Below are 13,077 nucleotides of genomic sequence, written 5' to 3'. Positions count from 1 at the left end.
TACCATGTTTTTATTTTACTTTAGCACCCTCTGTTAGCTGCATTGTATTTAAAAAATCTACAAAGACTAATAATGCCTGCCGGTGGGATCAAATCCACAACATCATGCTTGTAAGACAGCCGTGCTATGCACATGCCACACAGTAATCAGTAAGCAAGATCAGATTTTCATAAAAAATAAAGGTAGTAGCTCTGACATTCCCATAGTAATAAGGGGAGCTAGAGTCACACAGCATGATGGTACACAGACGTGTAGTCCCTCATTCGTCCAGGAGTGTTCTATCATAGAAAATGACTTCCATACCGGATCGGTCGGGGCCCGAGCTAACAACGACCGCCACCGGTGCTGTTGACCTGCAGGGTACCGGTGGAAATTGGACTACTGTTGGTCAATGACGAAGAAGGAGAGGAGGAAGGTGTGTTCGTAGGCAGAGAGAGAAGAGGAAAGCTAAGAATGTAGGACTGACAGTAGGGACTTTGAATGTTGGAACTATGACAGGGAAGGCTAGAGAGTTGATTGACATGATGCAGAGAAGGAAGTTGGACATACTGTGTGTCCAGGAGACCGGGTGGACAGGTAGCAAGGCTAGAAGCTTAGGAGCAGGGTTCAAGTTGTTCTACCGTGGGTCAGATAGGAAGAGAAACGGAGTAGGAGTTATCCTGAAAGAGGAGTTTGTGAGGAATGTTCTAGAGGTGAAAAGAGTATCAGACAGGTTGATGAGTCTGAAGCTGGAAATTGAAGGGGTGATGTTCAACGTTGTGAGTGGTTATGCCCCACAGGTAGGATGTGAGTTAGAAGAGAAGGAGAAATTCTGGAGTGAGTTAGATGAAGTGATGCAAAGCATCCCCAGAGGTGAGAGAGTGGTGATTGGTGCAGATTTCAGTGGGCATGTAGGTGAAGGGAACAGAGGTGATGAGAATGCGATGGGCAGGTTTGGTCTTCAGGACAGGAACTCAGAAGGACAGATGGTGGTAGACTTTGCAAAGAGGATGAAAATGGCTGTAGTGAACACTTTCTTCCAGAAGAGGCAGGAACATAGGGTGACATTTAAGAGCGGAGGTAGAAGCACTCAGGTGGACTACATCTTGTGTAGACGTTGTAATCTGAAAGAGACCAGTGACTGTAAAGTAGTGGTAGGGGAGAGTGTAGCCAGACAACACAGGATGGTAGTGTGTAAAATGTCTCTGGTGGTGAGGAAGATGAAGAGGACAAAGGCAGAGCAGAGGACGAAGTGGTGGAAGTTGAAAAAGGAAGAATGTCGTGTAGTTTTCAGGGAGGAGCTGAGACAGACTCTGGGTGGTCAGGAAGTGCTCCCAGATGACTGGACCACTACAGCTAATGTGATCAGGGAGACAGGTAGGAGGGTACTCGGTGTGTCATCTGGAAAGAGGAACGCGGACAAGGAGAATTGGTGGTGGAACGAGGAAGTGCAGGAGTGTATACAGAGAAAGAGGTTAGCTAAGAAGAAGTGGGACACTGAGAGGACTGAAGAGAGTAGACAGGAGTACAGGGAGATGCAGCGTAAGGTGAAGGTAGAGGTGGCAAAGGCCAAACAAAGAGCATATGAGGACTTGTATGCAAGGTTGGACACTAAAGAGGGAGAGGTGGATTTGTACAGGTTGGCCAGACAAAGAGACAGAGATGGGAAGGATGTGCAGCAGGTTAAGGTGATTAAAGATAAGGATGGTAATGTATTGACAGGTGCCAGGAGTGTGATGGGAAGATGGAAGGAGTACTTTGAAGAGTTGATGAATGAGGAAAATGAAAGGGAACGAAGAGTAGAAGAAGTGACTGGTGCGGAGCAGGAAGTAGCAAAGATTAGCAAGAGTGAAGTGAGGAGGACGTTGAAGAGGATGAAGAGAGGAAAGGCAGTTGGTCCTGATGACATACCTGTGGAGGTATGGAAGTGTAGGTAGGAGAGGTGGCAGTAGAGTTTCTGACTGGTTTGTTTAACAAGATCTTGGAGAGTGAGAGGATGCCCGAGGAATGGAGGAGAAGTGTACTGGTGCCAATTTTTAAGAACAAGGGAGATGTGCAGAGCTGTGGCAACTACAGAGGAATAAAGCTGATGAGCCATACAATGAAGTTGTGGGAGAGAGTAGTGGAAGCAAGGCTAAGGGCAGGGGTGAGCATTTGTGAGCAGCAAATTCGGAGATAAAGTCAGAGAGGCCAGATTGAGGTGGTTTGGACATGTTCAGAGGAGAGACTGTGAATATATTGGTAGAAGGATGCTGAGGTTGGAGCTGCCAGGCAGGAGATCTAGAGGAAGACCAAAGAGGAGATTTATGGATGTAGTGAGAGAGGACATGAAGTTAATTGGCATGAGTGAAGAGGATGCAGAGGACAGGGTTAGATGGAGGCACGATTCGCTGTGGCGACCCCTGAAAGGGAACAGCCGAAAGGAAAAGAAGATCACAAATATAACATTAACTAATGTTAGATCGTTGAACACAAATAGTCCTGTTAACTAGTAGCGACATGCACAACGTCATACAGGCTAATAGGCAGCCTGGGCATGTAACTGTAGCGACTATTTTATTGAGCTAAGCTAGCAGCTAACTTACAGGCTGACCAAATAATATATATTTTTAACTCATTACAATATCACAGATCGTTAAACAAAATCAATCTACGTGCACTAGTTTAAACATAACATTCTTGCTATTACTAAAAGCGGGGACACACAGGACGTGGAAGCACCGCAATGCGCCCCGAAGTACTGCCCGCTTCGTTTTGGCGCCCATGTGCCAGTGGTGTGGAGCAGAGGTCCGCAGTCGGCTCACACTCAGTAAATCTAGATATAAATGATCTGATTCTGATAAATAACATCCCATGCTTGCCAACCCTTTTGTTCTCCTGGAGTGATTTGTTTTCCCCCACATGATGAAATGTCAAGATCCTCCCATCCACTATATTTATTAGAAATAGTATCACTGCTGTTTGTGATTGTGTTTTTTTAAATTACGTACTTATTCCACATATTTGTCAGCTGTCTCTAAACAGAGAGCGACAGAGACGAGCAGACTGTGTTTGTATGTGTGTGTGTGTGTGTCCCTCCCCGTAGATAATCACACAAGGCGATCCTCTTAACTTAATTGTTGCAGAAGAAGCGACGCCCCACAGAAACACATAAAAAGCTTTAAGTTATAAATTCGTGAGGTTATTATAAAGATCAGCTCTTACATCTTTACAAAAGGCGTCCAGTTCTGTCCTGAGCTGGCTCGCATCTGTGTCGGTCAACTCTTCTGCACCTGACGGGTCTATAAATTGAAGGTTCCTGTGTTTGAAGATAAATCGGTACCAGCTGAGGGCAGGACGTGATGATTTGTTTCTCTAATAATTAAAATTTTATCATTAAAGAAGCTCATGAAGTCATTACCACTGAGGGCTATAGGAATACATGACTCAATGGAGCTGTGACTCTCTGTCAGCCTGGCTACAGTGCTGAAAAGAAAACTGGGATTGTTCTTATTTCCCCCCTTTAATGATCACCTACAATAATTACTTTGTGTTTTAAGGACTAAACTTGATAAAAACTCAGATAATTCAGATTGAGAAAAAAAGTCAGAATAAGGACCAGTACACTATAACAAATATAATTGGCTGTCGTGTTTTCCAGGTTGGGTGTGAAAGACTAAGAACAAGGCTTTCAAATAAGTTATAATTTAGGTTTAGCGTTGATTAATAGGCTTCAGTGGAAGATGGCTGCAACTCCACCTCCTCGGCCGGTGCCTCGAGGGATGTGAGTATTGATATGACTAGGTGGAGTGGATTCATTTAGGCTAACATATTCTTCATGACCCAGCCAGGTTTCAGTCAGACAAAATCAGTCAATATGATAATCTGATATTAAATCGTTCACTAGGACAGCTTTAGCTGACAGAGAGCTGATGTTTAAGAGCACATTTACTTCTCCTATTTTGTTGTGCTATTTCAGCGAAGGTAATTTTGTTCAGGTTTTCATGTATAACTCCTCTTCTGTTTAGAAGAACTTTTGATTTAATTAAATTAGGTGGTTGGGGGGCAGACACCGTCACTAAGGAGTTTTGGGAGGGTTACTGCTCTGGAAGCGCAGAGAAGCGTGTAGGACTGCAACTCTGCCTTCTGGTCTTAACTCTGAGTTGTTATGGTTTTGGTCCACTAATAAACTCGGCCAGATTTCTGGATATGAGAGCTGCTCCACCCAAAGTGGGATGAATGCTGTCTCTCCTAATCAGACCAGGTCTTCCCCAGAAAGTCAGCCAATTATCTACAAAGCCCACATCATTTCCTGGACACCACCTCGACAGCCAGCGGCGGAATGAAAACATGCGGCTAAACATGTCATAACTGGTCAGGTTTGGCAGGGGCCCAGAGAAAACCGACATTGTTTTTGCATATGTACACACTGACTCAACATTAATTTTCATGACCTCTGATTAGCCAGCAGTTTTAAATAGGATTCAATGTCACCCGCTCTGGCCCCAGGAATACATTTTACTATGGTTGCTGGTGTCACTACGTTTCTCAAATGGACCTGGTTTCCCGGCTGCTCAGGAGCTGCTGGGGGACGGCTAACAGAAGCTACCTCTTGTCAGTCTGCACGGCTACTGGGGACTGGCTAACAGCAGCTAACGATTGAGTTCCCATGGTGCAGAACCGCATTTCCAATTCTAAGCCTTGCCTCCAATGCTACAAATAAATTAAATTTACTACATGTACAGTTATCTCTAAAGGAGGCAGAGGAATAGCTAAACATATGACATACCGAGCAAGCGAGAGCAGAAGAGGGAGAGGGAGAGAGATAAGCCATCACTAGCTGTGGACTGTGCACATTTACCTTTAAAAAATGAGTCTGAGTCAGTGCAGGGAAGAGTGTCAATAAGATAACACAAAAAACTTTTATTTAGAGTTTTTTTAGTGTCTATCAATTCATCGTTTACCAGACTAACATTTCCTTAATGGATGATAAAGTGTTGGAATCTGACTGTGTATTAGGCTGGTTTACATTATATTACATTTTAAATATATTTGTTCAGCTTTTAATATGATGGGGACAAAACACAGGGGCCAGCAGAACATATGTAAAAAAACATATAGATCAAAGATAAAGAGACATGATTGTAAGCTCACAATCGGATCCAGTAATAATGTATTTGGTGATTTGCACTTGAAAATGCGTTGAGGTTAGAATACAGTAGATTTAAAATTTTAGACATCTATTTGGATCTTGGCTCATCAGCATTCAGCTTTATTTCAGCTACTTCAACAAATGTAATAAATTTTAACACATTCACTGAAATGCTGTTAAAACACATTCAGACTATAGGCACCATATTTAAAAAACTCATTTTCTAACTACATTCTGCACCTGCACCACAAACCTGCTCACTCAGAAATATTAACATATACTGTGGAAAAAAAATTCCTTGATATAGACATATATAGACAATCAAGTTCAATAATCATTCAGGTTGTGTTGCACAGTGAAAGCAACGACCTGCTTGTACTGCACCTACATTCCTGTGGAAGTGCAATGGCACTCCTAATTGTGTATACATTCTGGAGTCACAGAGTGACCTTCCCCTTCCCTGTGTTCCTAGTGCATGAATTAGCTCAGTCTTTGGTTGCAAGCAATATGTTTCTTGATTAATACATATAGTGTGTGTAACAAAGCCTTTATTTTTATATATTTTAGAACGTACTGTAGATTATAATAAGTGTCTACAGTTGATGGACATACATGACAGTTGAGAGAAGAAAATGTGCATGCTCTCTGTACACACATAATACCAACTTCTGTGGGCTTTGATGTGTTTTACCAAAGGTTGGAGGGTGCTCGTTTATTGCAGAGTTATGATGTGCTCCACTTTAATCAAAGAAACATTGAATTTATGATCCAGAAACAACACACGAAAGTTTGTATTTCGTTGAACAGAGTCTGGGAAGTTTTGTGATAAACTCTTTCTGTCTAATTAAGAGACAGAAAAGATGCTCTTCCCAGGAGCCATGTCTCTCTGCCTGGATCCTCCTGTTTTAGTTTCTCATCTTTATCCAATTTATTCAAGGACAGTTGAGGTAATCATGTTTTTGTGTCTTTAACCAGAAGCTTCCTTGTGTAATCAAGGTAAGCGCGTTTTGGCCAGTAACTCCCACATAGTACGTTGCACATTCGAAAACCATGCCCATTTCCGCCAATAATGTTTTTTCGCAAAATATGTGAAACCTACTTTTTCGAACTCCTCCTAGGCTGTGAGTCCGATCTGCACGAAATCTATGGATCCTCATGATCAAAAGTTATTAAAAGAATTTTGATACTCCAAAAAACGCACACGTTATCAAGTGATGTCACATCTCGATAGATTGTCCGATTAAACATAGGCCGGTACTTTCTCATGCCCCACTGAGGCTCTGTGCAAAATTTGACATCAGTCGGCCACTAGGTGACGCTACAAATGCAAAAAGTTTATATCTAGTATTCAGCTGCATGGACTTGTATGAAATTCGGTTTGCACGATCTAGGGTCATGACTCAGTTGATGCCTAAAATTTGGTAATGACTGATTAAAGTGGGCATGGCTTAATACAACAAATGTAAATTTCTAGCCGTTTCACATTCCAAACTTCAAAAAAATCAGCCATACATACTACAGAGCTGACATTTTTTCAGTACATCCATTGATATGTGACCAAAGTTTGCCTCACTGCAACCTATGGTGAATTCAGAAGTCTGTCAGTATATTTTTTGAAATATGAAAATCAATTAACATCTATATCTCCACATAGGCCTGTCAGATTGACACGAAACTTGCCTCAGTAGTTTCTCATGCTTCAATGAGGCTCTGTGCAAAATTTTGTGCCAATCAGCCACTAGGTGGAGGTGTTGTTGCAACATCATGAAATATGCAAACCTACTTTTTTGAACTCCTCCTAGGCGGTGACTCTTAACTGCACGAAACTGTGCACATAGAATCTATGCACATGGAACTTGGACCAGTAATTACCCGTCCTCCACCAAGGCTTTGTGTAAAATGTACCGCCAATCGGACACTAGGTGGCGCTTTTGTTGCAAAATCATAAAATATGCTAAAATTATTTTTCCACACTTTGAACTGGATGTTTTCCAATCTCTGTGCTGATCTCCACCTGCGACTTGCATCATGCGTGTGGGACTGCAGGTCTGACTTGCATTGTCTCCACGGACTGCCGGGTGCGACTTCCTGAAGACATCTACATGCCAATATTCAGTCATAGTCACGGTGCCACCTACTAGAAACAGAAAATGACACGTTTTATACTTTGACGTACTCCTCCTAGTAGGTTGGTCTCATCCAGCTCAAATTTAGGCAGAAAGGCCTTAACACATTGACAATGCTATATTGTCATGCTTGTGAGTTTTCATTGAACGGCATGTCCGTGGCGTGTTTCGCAATGACACAGGAAGTTGTTGTAACTTGAGTGTACATGTTCAAATCTTCCCCAAACTTCAGGTTTGATAATAGTCCGGGCCTGAAGAAATCTACAGGACAATATTGAATATTAGTCATAACGCTATCCACTGGCAACAGGAAGTTAGCCTTCAACAAAGTAGGCCCTGTGCTATGTTTGACCTAGATGGATAAAATTTCTGCAGCCGATGTATCACCCCAATTCATACATAAAGGCTTTGTGGAGCCATACCCTAAACCCAACAGGAAGTTTGACTTGAATGTGCACTTTTACACCATTTTTACGCCATTTACAGGCTCCGTACTTTAACCAACTCCTCCTAGAGAATTAATCAGATCGACTTCAAATTTTGGCAGTGCAATCTACCTTCGGGATAAAAAGTTCTTCAAAGCCTTGCGTGACAATCATCATTTGATTTATGTTAAATTTTCAGCGTAATAGCTGTCCCTTTATTACACAGTAATCCGGCACTAGACTTACCAGATACAAAATGGAACGTGCTTAACACAAAAAAAAGTTTGTTTGGAGTTGTCCAGCAGAGTTTCTCTTAGGCTCATACGCTGACAAAGCCAGGTCTAATGGCGAAACTGTTCCTTTCGGGGCAGCAAAGGAAATCAGCGGTCGACGTCGATAGGGAGAGGGGCTCAGCGGCAATCTTGCCCTATGTGAAGGGAACGGTCAAATGCGTCTCTTCCTTCTGCAGGTATGGGATTGTTATTGGGAGTAAACTATCAGAATCCAAAACATTTTCAGTAAGACTCTTCCTAGGGAAATAAAAGTTCACGTGAAAAGCGTCATCTTGTGGTAACGGCAGTTACTGTGGAGAGACACGTAATGCGCCTCCTTTCATAAACGGTTTACTGTGGATGGCAACGGGCAGTGTAGAGCACCAGGCTTTATAGAGTTGGTGTTGTCATAGCTGTGCGCCGAGATTCCCTTCGTAGCATTTTGTTTAGCCAGGTGTAGAGAGGGCCGCAGAGCCGCACCCACACTGGGAAATGATCCATGAGTGGCAGGGCGATGGGATTGGCAGGGAGAGCGAGAACAGACCCGCACATCCCAATCCTCCCGGGAAGCGGCTAAAGCTAACAATGACTCCACTGCATCCCTCGCTTTGTCCACTGGCAAGCTGCCCATGGGAAACGTGGGGAGAATTTCCTTTCGGGGCTAGGCGAGTGCCCCTGCTTTGGTCCGCTGTGCACTCTGTGAGAATTAATAATTTAAATGAAGGTTGCTTGCCTATTATATTAATACCATGTTGAAACTTTTGTACACACATACACACACAGGGCATGAGGCTTAACAATTCTGCTCTGTGTTTCTGGACTCCTCGTCACTCACCGGGATCCCTCAAAGAAAAGGTAAGCAGAAACCTGTTAACAACTAAATTCTGTGCATTGACTAATACCAAATTAAAAGTGAGTGAGGAGGAGGTAAGGAAATTACAGTCTAAATCTTATATTATAAATAACTACATTGAACAAACAATAAGTGACTGGTGAATTGGAGAATCAAAAGCTAAGGCCAAAATAGGGTTAGAGTCCCTAAGAAAACAGGGTTAGAGTCCCTGAGGGTTGGAGTCCCGTGAGTTTTATCACAAAGCACCAAAATTAGGGTTTGAGTCCCTAAGAAACAGGGTCCCTGAGGGTTGGAGTCCCGTGAGTTTTATCACAAAGTACCAAAAATTAGGGTTAGAGTCCCTAAGAGTGAGTGAGAGACATTAAAGACTTATCTGGGGATTTGTGTGTATAATAATATTGAGTGCATGTGTCATTAATGTAAGGGAGGTAGACATAAAAAGGGGAATGAATGTGAAACAACTGGGTTAAAAAAAACAAACTTAAAAAAAATTAAAGTATGTTTTTAGGGAATAAAGCGAACAATTACTATTGGGAATGAAGTGGTATCACTATAAAAGCAAATAAAGCTAAACGGAGTAGTAATAATAATAATAATAATAAGACAAAATAATACATTTTGAAATTTAAATTGACTTTATGGTGAAAAAGTGTGAATCTTAATAGAAAATATAGTTGCGTGTGTTGAAAATTGCTGTGTGTTTTAAAAAGCAGTGTTGAGAATCGCAATGTTGGTGGATTTGTGAAATTGAGCAGTGTAATGTTGGGTTGTTCTCATGGACATGAGTGACTGGGGAGACATGCCATGCCTCTTAGGTAGATTGCCAACTGTGTCTTGTGAAGATATTGTGTGTTAACATTAAGAGGCATCTCAGCCTCCTCCTGTTGTTTTGACATTAGAAGAACGTGTAGCTGCGTGTGAGAGGACACTAACAGGGTTAGGAAAGTTGTGGATTGTGTGGTTTAGGGTCTTTAAGTTGTGGATTGTGCGGTTTATGGTTTTAATCTTAAGCTACATTGGTTTGGGTTGTATGATCTATTTGAAAAATATTAAAGGGACACCTGAAGGTGTATGTGTACAAACATAATGGGAGATCAGCCTATGAGTTTGGGCCAGTTAAAGGCACATGTGATACAAAAACTAGAGGAAAAAGTAGGTAAAAAAGACAAGGGACAGACAAAGAAAGCAGTGGAAAAGTTGTGGGAGAAATGGGAGACACAAGGTCTCCTCACCAGCAACCAGGAAGCTGAGCTGCCCACCCCTCAAGTGATCATGTGCATGGTGACTGCAGCAGCTGCAAATCACAGAGAAGCCCTTTGTGAGTGGGAGACGGCAGGAAGCCATAAATGGGGATTGGCATATAGGAGACTGGAAAAATCTAGAGACAGAGATGTGACCACCACAGCTATTTGTGCAATAATGACAGCAGCAGGCAAGAGCCAGGGGAAGGCAAAAAAAAAGGAGGGGTCAGCAGCAGCCTCAGCAACAGCAACTGTGCTGCCAGTTTCCCCATCAGCACCTCCAGAGAAAGGGGATCTGCGCAGCCAACTATACCCCTCCCTACCGGAAATGGACCCTCCCCCATACCATAAACCTCTAAGAGGCTGCTACGCCACCAAGTGGCAGAAAAAGAGGATGAGGTTAACAGGAACAAAAGTAAAGCCAAACAGATGGTGGCCACCCCTATTGTTCCAGATGGGAATTGGCAACAGGAAGTGACCAAGGCCGTAACTGAGGCCATTAAAGCTCAGTTGCTGTCTGCCGGACCAGCGCACCCTGCAGATCAACCACAGTACTATCCCCTGCTTACGTGCATTGATCAACTGTCTCATTACCACTGCCCTTACCAAAGAGAAAGACCCTCCGCCTTACCAAATACCCCTGTTAGGTGAAGCTTTGGAGGCAGATGAGGAAGAAGATTTACAGGGAGTACAGATAGATGGGGAAGGGGGGTATAGTGTGTAGTTGCACCATTTTGATTGAGTTTACACCTTAAAAGGTGTAAAAGGAGGGATTTGTGAGAATGAATCATTTAAATGAAGGTTACTCGCCTATTATCTTAATACCATGTTGAAACTTTTGTACACACATACACACACACAGGGCATGAGGCTTAACAATTCAAAGTGCTGTCCTGCAGACTTGCTGGGGAAAAGTTGATTAGCTGTTGCAAACAGGGTTACATTTATACAAAGAAACAGGGATATCAGAAAGAACATCATGTACTGAGGACAGTATGTACTGTAATGACCATGCGAGGAAAAGTATCAGTTTTGGGGAACGAAGCAGAGACTTTAGCAACTTACAAACAGAGGAAGTGTAGGATTCCTCCACTAGGGCGCTGTCTCCACACGAAGGGTGGAATCGTGTGCCAAGAGGCTGGGACCAGCCTGTGCACCACCGAAGGGAGAGCTAAGTCTAAACCACAGCTCCTCCCCACCTCTGTAGAAACCTATCAGATAGTTGTACATTCTTATTTAAAACTCTGTGTAATGTTAAGAATCAGCGCCGCCGCTCCCACCACGCGCATCACGCACTGTGCGTAGGGCACCAAGTGCTGAGGGGGCACCAAAAATAGCCTAATGAAATTTTTTTTTTAAATGCCGGTGTTATTTCATTAGCCTATAGAAATATTAGGCACATTTTAGCCATGTATATGTAACAAAAAAGGGGGAACAAGAAAGATATTTAATAATTGCTCTAGTCTAGTCCCCCCCCCCCCGTGCCGGATGGTTCGTTCCGGTTGTTCGCGCGGGCGAATAATAAAGGGATTATGCTTAGGGCATCAAAATGGCTAGCAGCGGCACTGTTAAGAATAGCATTCTTTTTTAGGATGATGACTACAGATTAACAGCTTGCTGACTGTGGTTTTCTGAATAGAAAAGTTCCTTGTACAAGATGCTTTTGATCCTCCAATGCTTTAATAAATGCCAAATTAAGGAATAGCTTCTCTCCAGACTTTTCTTTTGCAAATAAACGAACGCGCTGACAACTCTCAGTGAAGAAAAAAGACTCACCAGCTGGGTGTTTCGTCCGGAGAGCCGCTACAGTGCTGTTTTGGTCGCCATTTTACTTTGGAGCTGCAAGGCTGGTCGGGAAAGCGTGTACTCGGCTCCAACCTTTGACACCACAAGCAGACAAGGAAGTGGCTGAGCTAACTTGGTGGCAATGTCTGCTAGTTTGCGTAACCCCCGCTTGGGGCAGTGCAGTGAGGACTGGCAGAGAGCAGCCAGCCAATGAGACAAGAAACGCTCATTGGCTGGGGAAGCGCTCACTCTACTGGGCTGCGGGCTAGTTTGCCTGGAACACAGCCTGGCTGCTGTAGTGTTGTGGTCACCATTTTGTGTCTGGGCTGGGATTGCCTGCACATGGCTGGGGGAGAACGCAAGCATCCAACAGTCTCCCCCTCATTCACCCCTACCAGTTAGGGAGAGAAGAAGCAACCCCATCCTCTAATCAACATATGTATTACGTCTGACAGCCTGTGCTTCAGTGTAGTACAACAGACGGTGAGTCTTGAGTCGACATAGCCAAGCAGAAGAGTCTGAAGTCGACGTGGGCTACACGCACTCCACTCAGTCCTGATGGTGAAAGCCTGGGAAGGTGGAAGGAAGCCGGCTGCCTCAGTCTGACTGTAGATGCCTTGAACGCTGTCAAGCGAGCCAGTGAGGGAAGCAGTGTTGCTAGCTAGTGGTAAAATTGATAGCTGGTCATGATGTAACTAGAGCCTGTTTGCTAGTGACACAGCCTGGGTGGCACCACTGCCGCATTCCTCCCTGGCACCAGGCAGAGCGGAGGGAGCAAAGGGAATAGTATTGCTAGCTGATGCTAAACTGGAATAGCAGATACTAACAAGACAAGCTCTAGCTCGAGGTAGCCAGCAAGTGAAGTTACCGATGCAGCCTGAGTAACACTAGCTAGCCTAGCAGTAGCAGAAGTCGGCGGTATGTCATTGAAGAAGCATCTTCTCCGTGGTACAGTACCATAGCTAGTAGCCACAGCCACGTCCCTCCCCAGCGCCGGGTTGAGTGGAGGGAGCAGGCAGGCCAAAAGGCTACAGGTAACGAAACTAGATATGACTCTGAGGAAAATCTAAGCGACACCGGATGGTGACTATGTTAATGTTTCGCTGAGTGCTGTGACTGTACTCATGGTGGCTGAATAAATAAGGGAGACAAGCAGGCCATGTTTGAGTCCTTTCATCTTGTTTCACCTATTGATCCATGGGCAGTGGTGTGGGCAGGGCTGTGCATACTGTTTGAGTCTACTACTAAGAGCTTGGGCTATTTGC

The sequence above is a fragment of the Siniperca chuatsi genome, linkage group LG9 (assembly GCF_020085105.1).
Source record: "Siniperca chuatsi isolate FFG_IHB_CAS linkage group LG9, ASM2008510v1, whole genome shotgun sequence".
NCBI lineage: Eukaryota > Metazoa > Chordata > Actinopteri > Centrarchiformes > Sinipercidae > Siniperca > Siniperca chuatsi.
The sequence above is the reverse complement of the archived record's forward strand: the minus strand, read 5'-3'. Positions refer to the sequence as shown.